The sequence below is a fragment of the Enhydra lutris genome, unplaced genomic scaffold (assembly GCF_002288905.1).
Source record: "Enhydra lutris kenyoni isolate GAN:26980312 unplaced genomic scaffold, ASM228890v2 scaffoldscaffold21, whole genome shotgun sequence".
In the NCBI taxonomy this organism is placed as follows: domain Eukaryota; kingdom Metazoa; phylum Chordata; class Mammalia; order Carnivora; family Mustelidae; genus Enhydra; species Enhydra lutris.
In genome coordinates this window covers 68,156,724-68,168,826 of record NW_019154105.1, presented here as the reverse complement: position 1 = coordinate 68,168,826, position 12,103 = coordinate 68,156,724, and the positions used below count along the sequence as shown (strand labels likewise).

Genomic DNA, 12,103 nt, shown 5'->3' with positions numbered 1-12,103 from the left:
GCAAACCTTATAAAGTATTTGTGCATCTCCTGACCATTTAACATGTGCAGAAGCATGCTTCCCTTCTGTTAGGTTAACTTGTGTGTGTGTGACATTGACAAAGGTTTTTAATGTTGTACCCCTAATTTCTTTGTTTTCCCATAAGTTCTGTGGGGTTTTTTGTTTTGTGTGGTGTATTTTAGGAATACACATGTCTGTAACTTCAGGTGAGGCCAGAAGGGTTAACACTGGGTTAGGGAAGGGAGGTTACGCTGAAGGTGATGGATGTGATCTTTTGGGAGCATTTGCAATCTTTTTTGGGCCTTTTGGAGCTTGGTCATTTTTTTAAGCTCCCATGTGAAGCCTTTTAACTTCCCTGGCACCTTTTCCATCTCTGTTGAGAGCATTACCTTCATAGTCAGGAGCCTGCTGTACTTCATGAAGTATCCCAGTTGCCACATTTGTCCTGGAGGCCAAGGACCATTGACGTCTATTTTACTTCCTAGGTAGAGTATTGGAGGAGAGTTGAGGTTCTGGATTAGGGCTTCTTCTGCTCACAAGCCCAGGTATGGAATCCCACTGCCAAGATTGGTGTCTCTAGGGACGCCTGGGTGGCTCAGTTGGTTGAGCAGCTGCCTTCGGCTCGGGTCATGATCCCAGCATCCTGGGGTCGAGTCCTACATCGGGCTCCTTGCTCATCGGGGAGCCTGCTTCTCCCTCTGCCTCTGCCTGCCATTCTGTCTGCCTGTGCTTGCTCTCTCTCCCTCTCTCTCTCTGTCAAAAAAAAAAAAAAAAAATTTTTAAAAAAAAAAAAAAAAAAGATTGGTGTCTCTAGAGAATTGGGTTTGGCGAGCCCTTTGGTGACAGGGTCCATGCATTCTTTAGCCAGCCCACCTGAGCATCTGCCTGGAGGGGAAGGGAAGGACTTGTGCTGAGGATCACTGGGAGAGGGCTATTTAAGACCAGCCAAGTATGCAAATGAGGGAGGTGCCGCAGTGTGGCACTGCTCTGCGTCTCCCTGCTGTCCTATAGATCATGGAATCACATTTGTAAGCTTCTGACCACCTACCCCCCACTACCTTCAGGGCCTGCGCCTTGGCTATTCTTAGTTCCACACACACACCCCCACCAGGTTCATGATTCAGTACAAGCATCTGAGCCTCCTAAGTGGCTTTTTCTGGTAGGCCCTGTGTTCAGGCACCATCCACACAGACCCAACATGCCTGCCCCCTGTGAGTTGCGTGGCCAGTTACTTTTGTCCCAGGGAAGAGGGGGAAGTTGTTGATGGCCTTGGCACCTGAGGTTGATACACTTCATTGGTCTGTGATATCTTTTCAGCCTCTGGAAGGATAGATCCTTAGGTTTCCTTTGTGACACACCCCTGCTCCTATCCTCCAGGAATTGCCTTGTTTATATCACCAGGCCACCAAGGCTGGAAAAAAAATTAGGTTAGGGGCGCCTGGGTGTCTCAGTGGGTTAAAGCCTCTGCCTTCGGCTCAGGTCATGATCTTAAGGTCCTGGGATCGAGCCCCCAGTCGGGCTCTCTGCTCAGCAGGGAGCCTGTTTCTCTTATCTCTCTGCCTGTTTATGATCGCTGTCTGTCAAATAAATAAATAAAATCTTAAAAAAAAAATTAGGTTAGGGGTCAGACAGGTGGGGAGAGCCACTCAGTTTGACTTTGAGGGTGTCCCAAAGCAATAGCCCTTATACGAAGGAGTTGGTTGGATTTGGTATCTTTTGACACCTTCCTGGTTGTTTCTTTTTTTTTTTCTCCCTTGTATCCATGTTTTGTTTTTGTTTTTGTTTTTAAATTCAAGTTCAGTTCATTAACATATAATGTATTAATTGGCTTCAGAGGTAGAGGTCATTGATTGATTAGTTTTACATAACAGTACTCATTGCATCGTGTGTGCCCTCCTTAATGTCTATTACCTTGTTACCCCTCCCCCACTCACTTCCCCTGCAGCAACCTTCAGTTTGTTCATTATGATTAAGAGTCTCATGGTTTGTCTCCCTCCCTGGTTTCATCTTGTCTTATTTTTCCTCTTTTCTCCTATGATCCTCTGTTTTGTTTCTTAAAATCCACAGATTTGCGAGATCATACGGTAATTGTCTTGCTCTGATTGACTTGTTTCACTTAGCGTAATATCATCTTAGTTCCATCCACGTTGTTGCAAATGGCAAGATTTCATTTTTTGATGGCTGCATAATATTCCTGGGTGTGTGTGTGGGTGTGTGTGTGTGTGTACACACATACCACATCTTCTTTATCCATTCATCTGTCAGTGGACATCTGGGTTCTTTCCATAGTTTGGCTATTGTGGACATTGCTGCTGTAAAGGTGCACGTGCTCCTTCGGATCACTACATTTGTATCTTTGGGGTAAATACCCAGTAGTGCAGTCACTGGTTCGTAGGGTAGCTCTGTTTTCAACATTTTAAGGAACCTCCATACTGTTTTCCAGAATGGCTGTACCAGCTTGCATTCCCACCAACAGTGTAGGAGGGTTCCCCTTTCTCCACATCCTCTCCAACATCTGTCGTTTCCTGACTTGTTAGTTTTGGCCATTCTGGCTGGTGTGAGGTGGCATCTCATTGTGGTTTTGATTTGTATTTCCCTGATGCTGAGTGATGTTGAGCATTTTTTCATGTGTCTGTTTGCCATTTGTATGTCTTCTTTGCAAAAATGTCTGTTCGTGTCCTCTGCCCATTTCCTGATAGGATTGTTTGTTCTTTGGGTGTTGAATCTGTTTTTTACAGATTTTGGATACTAGCTCAGCTCTCTGTTATGACATTTGCAAATACTTCTCCCATTCTGTTGGCTGTCTTTTTATTTTGTTGAATGTTTCGTTTGCCCTGCAAAGCTTTTTGTCTTAAGGATAAGATTCTCCAAATCAGTTAGTAATAAAACCTTATCAGACACCACTGTTAGAGAATTAAGGTGTCCCCTCCCAGGGGTTTCATCAACACATCAATCTAGTGTTTGGAGGGAGTTCCTCGTAATCCTGCATGTAAAACTATGGAGAAATTCATAAGAACAGTTTCTTTGTGAAGAGGAGGAGCCCCGGGCTGCTTTTGGCTGTGTTGGAAACATAGGTGTGTCCTGGGGATCCCAGGGCATGGATGGGAGAGACTGAGATCCTGCTATAGGCGAATTACTTACAGATGTTTTTGGGCCTGTGTCCACTGCAGAGCATTTCTGAGTAATTGACTAAACCTTGGCTATTTAAAGTGTCTAGAAAAAGAATATTAGGTGAAGTTTATTTTTAATTTTTGGTTGTGGTAAAACATATAACAGATCATTTGAACCACTTTCAGGGGTTCATTAAGGCATTAAGTAAATTCACAGTTTTGTGCAACCATCACCACATCCATCTGCAGAATTTTTTTTTTTACCTTCCCAGACAGAAACTTATGTATTCATTAAACAGTAACTCCCTGTTCTCTCTTCTTACTTGCCCCTAGCAGTCACCATTCCACTTTCTGTCTCTGAATTTGATGGCTCTCAGTACCTCTGATAAGAGGAGTTATACAATATTTGTCCTATTGTGTCTTCTTTTGCCGAACATAATGTCTTCAGTGTTCATCCATGTTGGAGTCTGTGTCAGAATTTTATTTTTAAGGCTCAATAATAATCTTTTTGTTGATTTTTTTTTTTCCATAGATTTTTGAAAAATTGAAGTTCCCTCTTAATTCTTGACCCTTGCATCTCAAGGCCTGAATCACAGAAGTAGACCCATCTCAGTATCCGGACAGCTGTTCTTTTTCTCTAGTAGAAACAAAAGGCTGTCCTTGATGGGCCCTGTGTTAGGAGAAAAGGAAAGAATTTTCCTTGATAAACTGTCAAGCAGGTGTGATGGCCCCTTGGTTCTGATACTCCTTTCAGGTCTCTGGGACTTTGCTGATTGCTGGGCATGGTTTCATCAGGGTCATAAGATAAATTTGGGAAAGACCCGAGTACTGTCTCTCCAAGCCTAATCTGCTGCTTTCTTTTTTGTCAATTTCTTTCATCTAGTTCCTGCAAAAATCTCAGGGGAGACCAGTAGTCAAGGGTGCTAAGCCTCCTCTGGGAATAAATAACTGGGAGTGGACTGCCCTGTTACCCCTGTGCTGGCTTTTCAGCCCCCTCTAAGGCTAAGCGGAGTGATAAGCTACATCCTACCAAGCAAGTCTTTCCTGGAAATGACTTAAGTCTTACTGAGAGCTGGAAACGCTTGTTTCAGTTCTTCTTGAGATTAAGGTTTCTTTGCTCTCATCCAGTAGCACTTACCATTTGCTTGTTTTTAAGATTTGTTTAATTAATTTAGAGCAAGAGAGTGAGAGGCGGGGCAGAGGGAGACTCTTCAGGCAGACGCCCCATGGAGCATGTGGCCTGAGGCAGTGCTCAGACAGGGCTTGATCTTACCACTCAGGAGATCATGACCTGAGCTGAAATGAAGTCGAGTAAGAGGCTTAACCAATTGAGCCACCCAGGCGCCCTAGCACTTACCACTTGTAGGAAGAGCTGCAGTTTTCTGGCTCTTCTGATATATTTATTACATAACTTACTGATTGCCTTTCCACTTAGAATATGTACTCCTTGAGTGTCTCTCTTTGTTCACTGCTGCATTTCTGGTCCCTGGCGAGGTGCCCGATCTAGAGCAGGCAACTGTAAATCGTGAATTAAATGGCTAACAGGGGTGTCTCCAGGGTCCTGGGAACAACAGTACTGGGCACTTTCATTCAGCATCATTGTTTTGCAAAAGAGCTGCAAAGATAAGGGATATTTTTCCCACGTTAAAGATGGTGACACTGAGGCAGGGAGATAAGTATTTGTGTCAGGCTCTAGGGCTTGTACAGCCAGCCACACGTTTGCTGGCTCTTTACCATGCATCCTCAATTGTATGACAAGCAAGAGGTATATGTTTTTCTTAAGTACGAAGGCCTGATTGTTGATGTGAGAGTGACATCAAGGTTCCATTTAAAAAGCTTCGGCCAGAGGCGCCTGGATTGTTCAGTCATTAAGCCTCTGTTCAACTCGGGTCATGATTCCAGGGTCCTGGGTTCGAGCCCCACATGGGGCTCTCTGCTCGGTGGGAAGCGTGCTTCTCTCTCTCTCTCTTCCTCCCTCTGCTTGTGTTCCTTCTCCTGCTGTGTGTGTGTCTCTCTCTCAAATAAATCTTTTTAAAATTTAATAATAAATAGATTATTAGATAGGTTGGTAGCTTCGGCAGAGGGGGGCCCTGGATGGCTCAGTCAGTTAAGTTTCTGACTCTTGATTTCTGCTCAGGTCATGACTTCAGGGTGGTGAGGTTGAGCCTCGTGTTGGGCTCTGTGCTCAGTGGGGAAACGGCTTAAGATTCTCGCCTTCTCCCTTTGCACCACCCCCATCATGTATACTCTCTCTTGCTCCCTCTCTAAAATAATCTTAAAAATAAAAAGCTTGGGAGGGGCGCTTGGCTGGCTTAGTTGGTAGAAAACGTGACTCTTGATCAGGGGGTCATGAGTTCAAGCCCCACATTGGGAGTAGAGCTTACTGTTTTTAAAAAAAAGCTTTGACCAGGGCGCCTGGGTGGCTCAGTGGGTTAAAGCCTCTGCCTCTGGCTCAAGTCATGATCCCAGGGTCCTGGGATTGAGCCCCTCATCAGGCTCTCTGCTCAGCAGGGAGCCTGCTTCTCCCCCCCCCCGCCCCCGCCCCCGCCTGCCTTTCTGACTACTTGTGATCTCTGTCAAATAAATGAATAAAATCTTTAAATTTAAAAAAAAAAAAAAGCTTTGACGTGAAAGTTTATTGGCAACTTTTAATGCTCATGCTCACTTTCCCAGGAGGGCAGGCTGTACTGGGCAATGGTACATTGCCAACAGCCTTGGGTTGGGGTTATGTTTTTGTTTTTTGTTTTTTGTTTTTTTTTTTAAGATTTTATTTATTTGAAAGAGCGCGTGTGTGCACCATGCACATGAGAGGGGGAAGGGGGAGAAGGTGAAACAGACTTCCCACTGAACAGAGAGCCTGGTGTTGGGCTCCATCCTGGGACTCCAGGACTGTGAGCTGAGCTGAGTGGGGTACCTGGGTACCACCCAGGTACCCCAGCTTTGGGTGTTTTTGACATTTTTTACAAAAGTAGTTGGGTCGGGGGGATCCTGGTTGGCTCAGTCGGTTAAGTGTCTGCTTTTGGCTCTGGTCAGGATCTCATCGTCCTGCGATCAAGCCCTGCTTCCTGGGCGGGCTCCCTGCTCAGCAGGGAGTTGGCTTCTGCCTTTCCCTCTGCCCCTCCCCAAGTCTTTCAAATAAAGTCTCTCTCTCTCAAATAAAGTCTTTAAAAAAAAAAAAAAGTAGCTGGGCAATACACAACAGTCTTTAATATAGTCTTTTAAAATGATTTTATTTATTTATTTGACAGAGAAAGAGAGATCACAAGTAGGCAGAGCAGCAGACAGAGAGACAGGGAAGCAGGCTCCATGCTGAGCAGAAAGCCCGATGTGGATCCCAGAGCCCTGAGATCCTGACCTGAGCTGAAGGCAGAGGCTCAACCCACTGAGCCACCCAGGTGCCCCTATAGTCTTCCTTTTTAACACGTTTTGTAATTCTACTTTTGAAATTCCATTTAGGGAAGTACTTAACATGGTAATGATTATGTGTTTATGGTTTTAGAAGGGGAGATGTGGGATAGGCAATCATACTAGCCAGTATCTGATATATTGGCATTTCCTGATGAAATTTTATAGATTTTTGCTTCTATCTGCTTTAACCACGCTGGTGTAGAGAGGTTGCCCTGGCTGGCTCATTCACACTCACAGGAGACTGCCCATGTGTCTCAGAGTGGCCATTTACGAGTTTATAGTGAGAACTGCCTTGTCATTGTCTGCACATCCTCTATCTCCATAGAAAGACGCACAGAGGGGCGCCTGGGTGGCTCAGTGGGTTAAGCCTCTGCCTTCGGCTCAGGTCATGATCTCAGAGTCCTGGGATTGAGCCCCACATTGGGTTCTCTGCTCAACAGAGAGCCTGCTTCCCCCTCTCTCTCTGCCTGCCTTTCTGCCTACTTGTGATCTCTGTCTGTCAAATAAATAAATAAAATCTTTTAAAAAAAAAATTGCTTGGCGATTGTGGAACCCATGTGGAGAGTTAGGTCTCAGGTGTCTGTGGTTAATTGTGTCAGCCTTGGCTGCCCTGCATGTCATGAGGGAGGGCTCCTTGTGCCTGGGCTGGGCAGAGCTGCTCATCCTAGATCTCCCTTGGGCACCCTGCAGACTAGTCCCTTTACTTGGTTGCTGGAGAACCAGCTCCAATCCCACACTTCCTGCCCATCCAACTGTTTCTAGCTGTTTTGTCTATAGACATGCGCCACATACGTGATGATGTGTGTCACTCTTGGTAGAGTTGGGGGGTCATCCTCTGTAGTGTCTGTGATGACTTCATGGGAAAAACCTCATCTCTAACAGGGATAGAATGATTGGACCATTCAGTCTGCACTGGCCTCATTAGCTCCCTCCCGAAGGGCAGTCTGGGCTCTCACGCTCTGCCACCGCCTGCTCCGAGCCACACAGCTTTCTTCTTGCCTGGGGTTCTCTTGGTCTCCCTACTTCCTCTTGGTCTGCCTTCCGACTTATTCAGCCTCCTGTTGGCCATCAGAGCACACAGGTGACAGGATCTCTAAACACAGATCTCTGAAACCTCTGGTTGTCCTCCCCTTGAGGTGTGGGTTAGGAGGCAAATTATGATCCAACCATTCCTATTTACTGTATTCTCTTCTCTCTTGCAACCCACACAGTCCTCATCTAGAGCATTCTTCCCTTCTGTGCACCCCACTACCCCCTGGGTTGGTTTATTTGTTTGTTTGTTTGTTTCGTTTCTTATTTGTCAGAGAGAGAATACACACCAGCAGGGGGAGCACCAGGCAGAGGGAGAAGCAGGCTCCCCGCTTAGCAGGGAGTCCGATGTAGGACTTGATCCCAGAACCCTGGGACCATGACCTGAGCGGGAGACAGACACCCAACCAACTGAGCCACCCAGGTGCTCCCCACCCTGTTTGTTTCTTGAGTAACTCCTATCACTTTGGGCCTGCACTTGCTGCTGGGTCACCAGTGGCTGGCTTCCTGTGGTCGCCTCACTGGCCTTACTCTAGCTCTTAGGCCTGTTGATTGTTGTTACCTCCTTGATATGCTGGGTTTGTCCGACCAGTGCCTTCAAGGTTCTCTCAAAGCTTTCTCTGACTTTTTATTCTTTTCATAGGCTCATCTTGCTCTACCTGACTCCCCAGTTTCACACACAGATTCGGAAATCTCTTCCTCTACTCCAGTTCTTTCTCCTCTGAGTGTTGCGGCTGCCTTTACACCTTTCTACCTGGATATCCCATAGGCAGCATTTCTTAGACTAAAACCGTCTACCCTCAAAACCTGTTTGTTTTCTCCCTTCCCTGGTTCAGTTATTGCGTCACTCCTGCTCTCTCTCTATCTCTCTCTCTCTATCTCTCTTTTTTTTTTTTTAAGATTTTATTTATTTATCCGACACAGATCACAAGTAGAGAGGCAGGCAGAGACAGCGGGGGAAGCAGGCTCCCTGCCTAGCAGAGAGAACCTGATGTGGGGCTCGATCCCAGGACCCCGAGACCATGACCCGAGCCGAAGGCAGAGGCTTTAACCCACTGAGCCTCCCAGGCGCCCCATCTCTCTCTCTTTTTTTAAGGTTTTATTTATTTGAGGGAGAGGGAGAAGCAGACTTCCCGCTGAACAGGAAGCCTGACATGGGACTTGATCCCAGGACCCCAGGATCACAACCTGAGCCAAAGCCAGATGTTTAACAGACTTGAGCCACCCAGGTTCCCCCACTCCTGCTCTTTAACCAACTATATAAGTTGATGTGAATTGTACTTACCCTCCTATCAGAGGTTTAGGAATTCCTAGCCTCTGGTCTTCCTGGCCATTCCCAGTCCCATGTGCTACACCATGTCTTTTCTTAGTGGCAGGGACACCATTCACCACCCCCACTCTCATCTCTGAGTCATTGATTGCTTCAGTAAACATGAGTGTCTGCACACAGGATTAGCTAGGTACAAAGTAGACTGTGCCCTGCCCTCACACTTAGGACATGCTGAATAACTACAGGGTTTGCCTTGGAAACCAAAGGATTGTGGGCCATCTTCTGAGATGGAGTGATGGTATTATTGTTGGAAGGACTTTCTCCCTGCACGAAGTAAATTTGAAAACCTGGAAAACATCCATTTTCCAAATTGTTTCTATAATAATACATTTGATTCTGGCATGGTATTTATTTAATAGTGTGGGTTCTGCTGTCACACTGTCCTGGTTTAAATCCAGGCCACTGTAGTCCTGAACTTTGGGCAGGTTAAATGGTAACCTTAGGGTGCCTGGGTGGCTCAGTGGGTTAAGTGCCTGACTCTTGTTTCAGCTTAGGTCATGTTCTCGGCTGTGGGGTTGATTTTCACGTTGGGCTTGCGCTCAGCATATAGTCTGCTTGGGATTCTCTGTCCTCCCTCTGCCCCCATGCTTGTGTGTGTGTATGTGCGGGTGTGTGCTCTCTCTCTCTCAGATCTTTAAAAAAGTAAAATGGTAACCTTAATACCTTTCCCCTTATTGGGTGATGGAACTATTACATGAACTGTGTTGGAAAGCAGTATTTTGCACATAGTACAAGGAATGTCTGGGCTTCAGCTGTGGTTAGTCTTATTGTTATTCTGCTGGCCTCTATCCCCTGCAGTATCCAGAATACTTTGTAGTCTGTGAAGGCTACCTTTCCTGCAGCCCTGGTTTCAGACATGGCATTTCCACGTCCCCACACCGATCTGGGAATGCCCTCTTCTTTCCACCTCCCATTTTCTGGTGAAATCCAGCCCCCTGGTAGATTTCCCTAAGGCCAGCCTTCCAACTTCCTGTGCCCTCTGACCATAACTCTTACTAGAACCAAAAGAAGCAAATGGATTTGGAACGGATTGCTGGACTGGCCTGGGCGTGGAGCGTGAGAACGCGCCAGGGGAGCTCCCAGGCGGTCTTGCTGGGGCTGCAGGAGGGGGGTTTTGGAGAGTAGAGAGGGTGTGCAGGCCAAGGAGTTGGGGTGCCTCTGGGACAGTCATAGGCTAGGTCTTAACAACCATGTTTGAAAGCCTAAAAATTAACCAAGTGGGAGGCAAGAGGCTTATGGCAAAGCCAGGGTTGTGCATTAAAAATTATTTCCCATTGTTCAGCAGATGGATCGCCTTCTCTGCCAGTGACATTTTTTTTAAGATTTTATTTATTTATTTGACAGAGAGAGAGATCACAAGTAGGCAGAGAAGCAGGCAGAGAGAGAGGAGGAAGCAGGCTCCCTGCTGAGCAGAGAGCCTGATGCGGGGCTCGATCCCAGGACCCTGGGATCATGACCTGAGCCGAAGGCAGAGGCTTTAACCCACTGAGCCACCCAGGCACCCCTGCCAGTGACATTTTTATCAAAGATTCTCAATTCTGAGACACACCATGAGGTAGGTAAGAAGGATAACTTTTACCAAAATAGCTACATCATGCATGTTTACCCAAATGTAAGATACTTCTTGGAACAAGAAACATCCACAGATATTAGAATCCAGAAAGTTCAATGGTCTGTGAGTCCTAAGAGGCTGTCGTGGTGCCTCCCCCTCCATTCAAAGCAGGAGGGCGGTCTTGGTCCCTTCCAGCCCGAGCCTCTACCCGGAATGCCAGTCTTTGTGGAAGGCTTGCCGGTTGAGGTGTTGCTTTGGGAACATGTGTGCGGTTTGAGTGGAAGCACCTGCTGCCCTGTGGTGTGGTCATCAGGAGATGTCATGCTGCCTGCCAGCCACACGTGCCCCCATAGAGTGACATCGTGAAGAGGTCATCCCTGTGAAGCAGCCAGGGTCACAGTGGAAAGAAGGTGGCAGGGGAGCAGATGGGGACACATGCAGACCACCAGGTAATAGAGAAGGAGGTTCAGCTGGCTGGGTAGTCCCTCTAGAGGGGCTTCTCTGGGGGAAAAAAGGCCGGGCTGGCGCTGGGGAGGGTCAGGAAGGCTTCTGAAAAACCTTCTGGCCTCTGCCTGTGTGTTTCCTTACCCCTAGCTCCAGTACCCGTTACAATACTGAGCTGTCTGCCAGCCCTCCCTCCCTCCACCAGGCTGGGAGCTGACGACTGGGGGTGTGGTGTTAGTAGCTGGAGCAGTCCTGATGGCCAGGAGGCTGGAGCCGGGTGGGGCAGAGGGGTGGAGCTTTGCCCCAGGCAGTGCTGGAGGAGTGAGTCAGCGACATCAGCCCATAGCCATCGAGCCTTTAGACTGTGCAGCACCGTTCTGGGTGCTCTGCCAGCTCCCATAGTCCTCACTTGCTGCGATAGGTGCTGCTGTTTTGTCGTCTTAGAAATGGGGCACAGAGTTTGGTGCTTAGCTCAAGGGCACAAGTAGGGGTTTGGATAGTCTCAGCTGTCACACTCTGTGGTCAGCTGTGTGTGTTAGAAAGCTGTGCTGGCGGTAGGTTTGAGGGGGCACTGGGAGGCGGGAGATCTGAGAGGAGGAGGTAGCAGCTTCGGGGATGACAGGGTGGATGGATTCAAGAGGGGTCCTGTCTTTCCTGCCGTCTTCATGCCTCTCAAGTAGGCCTCCTTCTGTCCAGGGCCCTTGTCCTAGTCCAGTGGTTCCTATGGTGGGGCCTTGGGAGCAACACCACCGGCATTGCCTCAGAATTTGTGAGAAAGGCAAAATTTTGAGTCCCATCCCAGACCTGCTGAGGCTGGTGCAGAAGTTTGAGAACTCCTGTCCTTGTCCAGAGCACTACTGCCCAGGGTGGGTGACTGCACAGCCTTCTCCTTGTTCTGATTCTCCCTGAGTCCCTAGCCTTGCCCAGTGCTAAGGGCTTCCCCCACCAGAAGCCAGCTTTGCCTCTTCTACCCTGATGACACCCTGACTCCTGGCTTCTGACTCCCATGTTTTTGCTTCTCATGTGCTCCCTTTTCCACTGCATCTCTGACACTGAACTTAACGTAGGTAGCTGCCACTTCCCAGTGGAAGGCCCTTGAAATCCAAGGGCCTTTCAGTTCTCTAGCAGCCTCTTCACTTGTTGCTTTGTCTGCCCTTCCTGGAACCTCCCAGTCCACAGTTTCTTGGTTCTACCTGACTCGCCTGTTGCCAGTGACAGAAGTCTCAGCTA

General features: G+C 47.6%; 1 protein-coding gene across 1 annotated transcript in view; it reads left to right on the top strand.

Annotated features, from left to right (window-relative positions):
* Positions 1–12,103, top strand: part of LOC111149321 (ring finger protein 4) — a 35,484-nt gene that overhangs the window by 3,937 nt on the left and 19,444 nt on the right. The gene's annotated exons all lie outside the window — the stretch shown is intronic.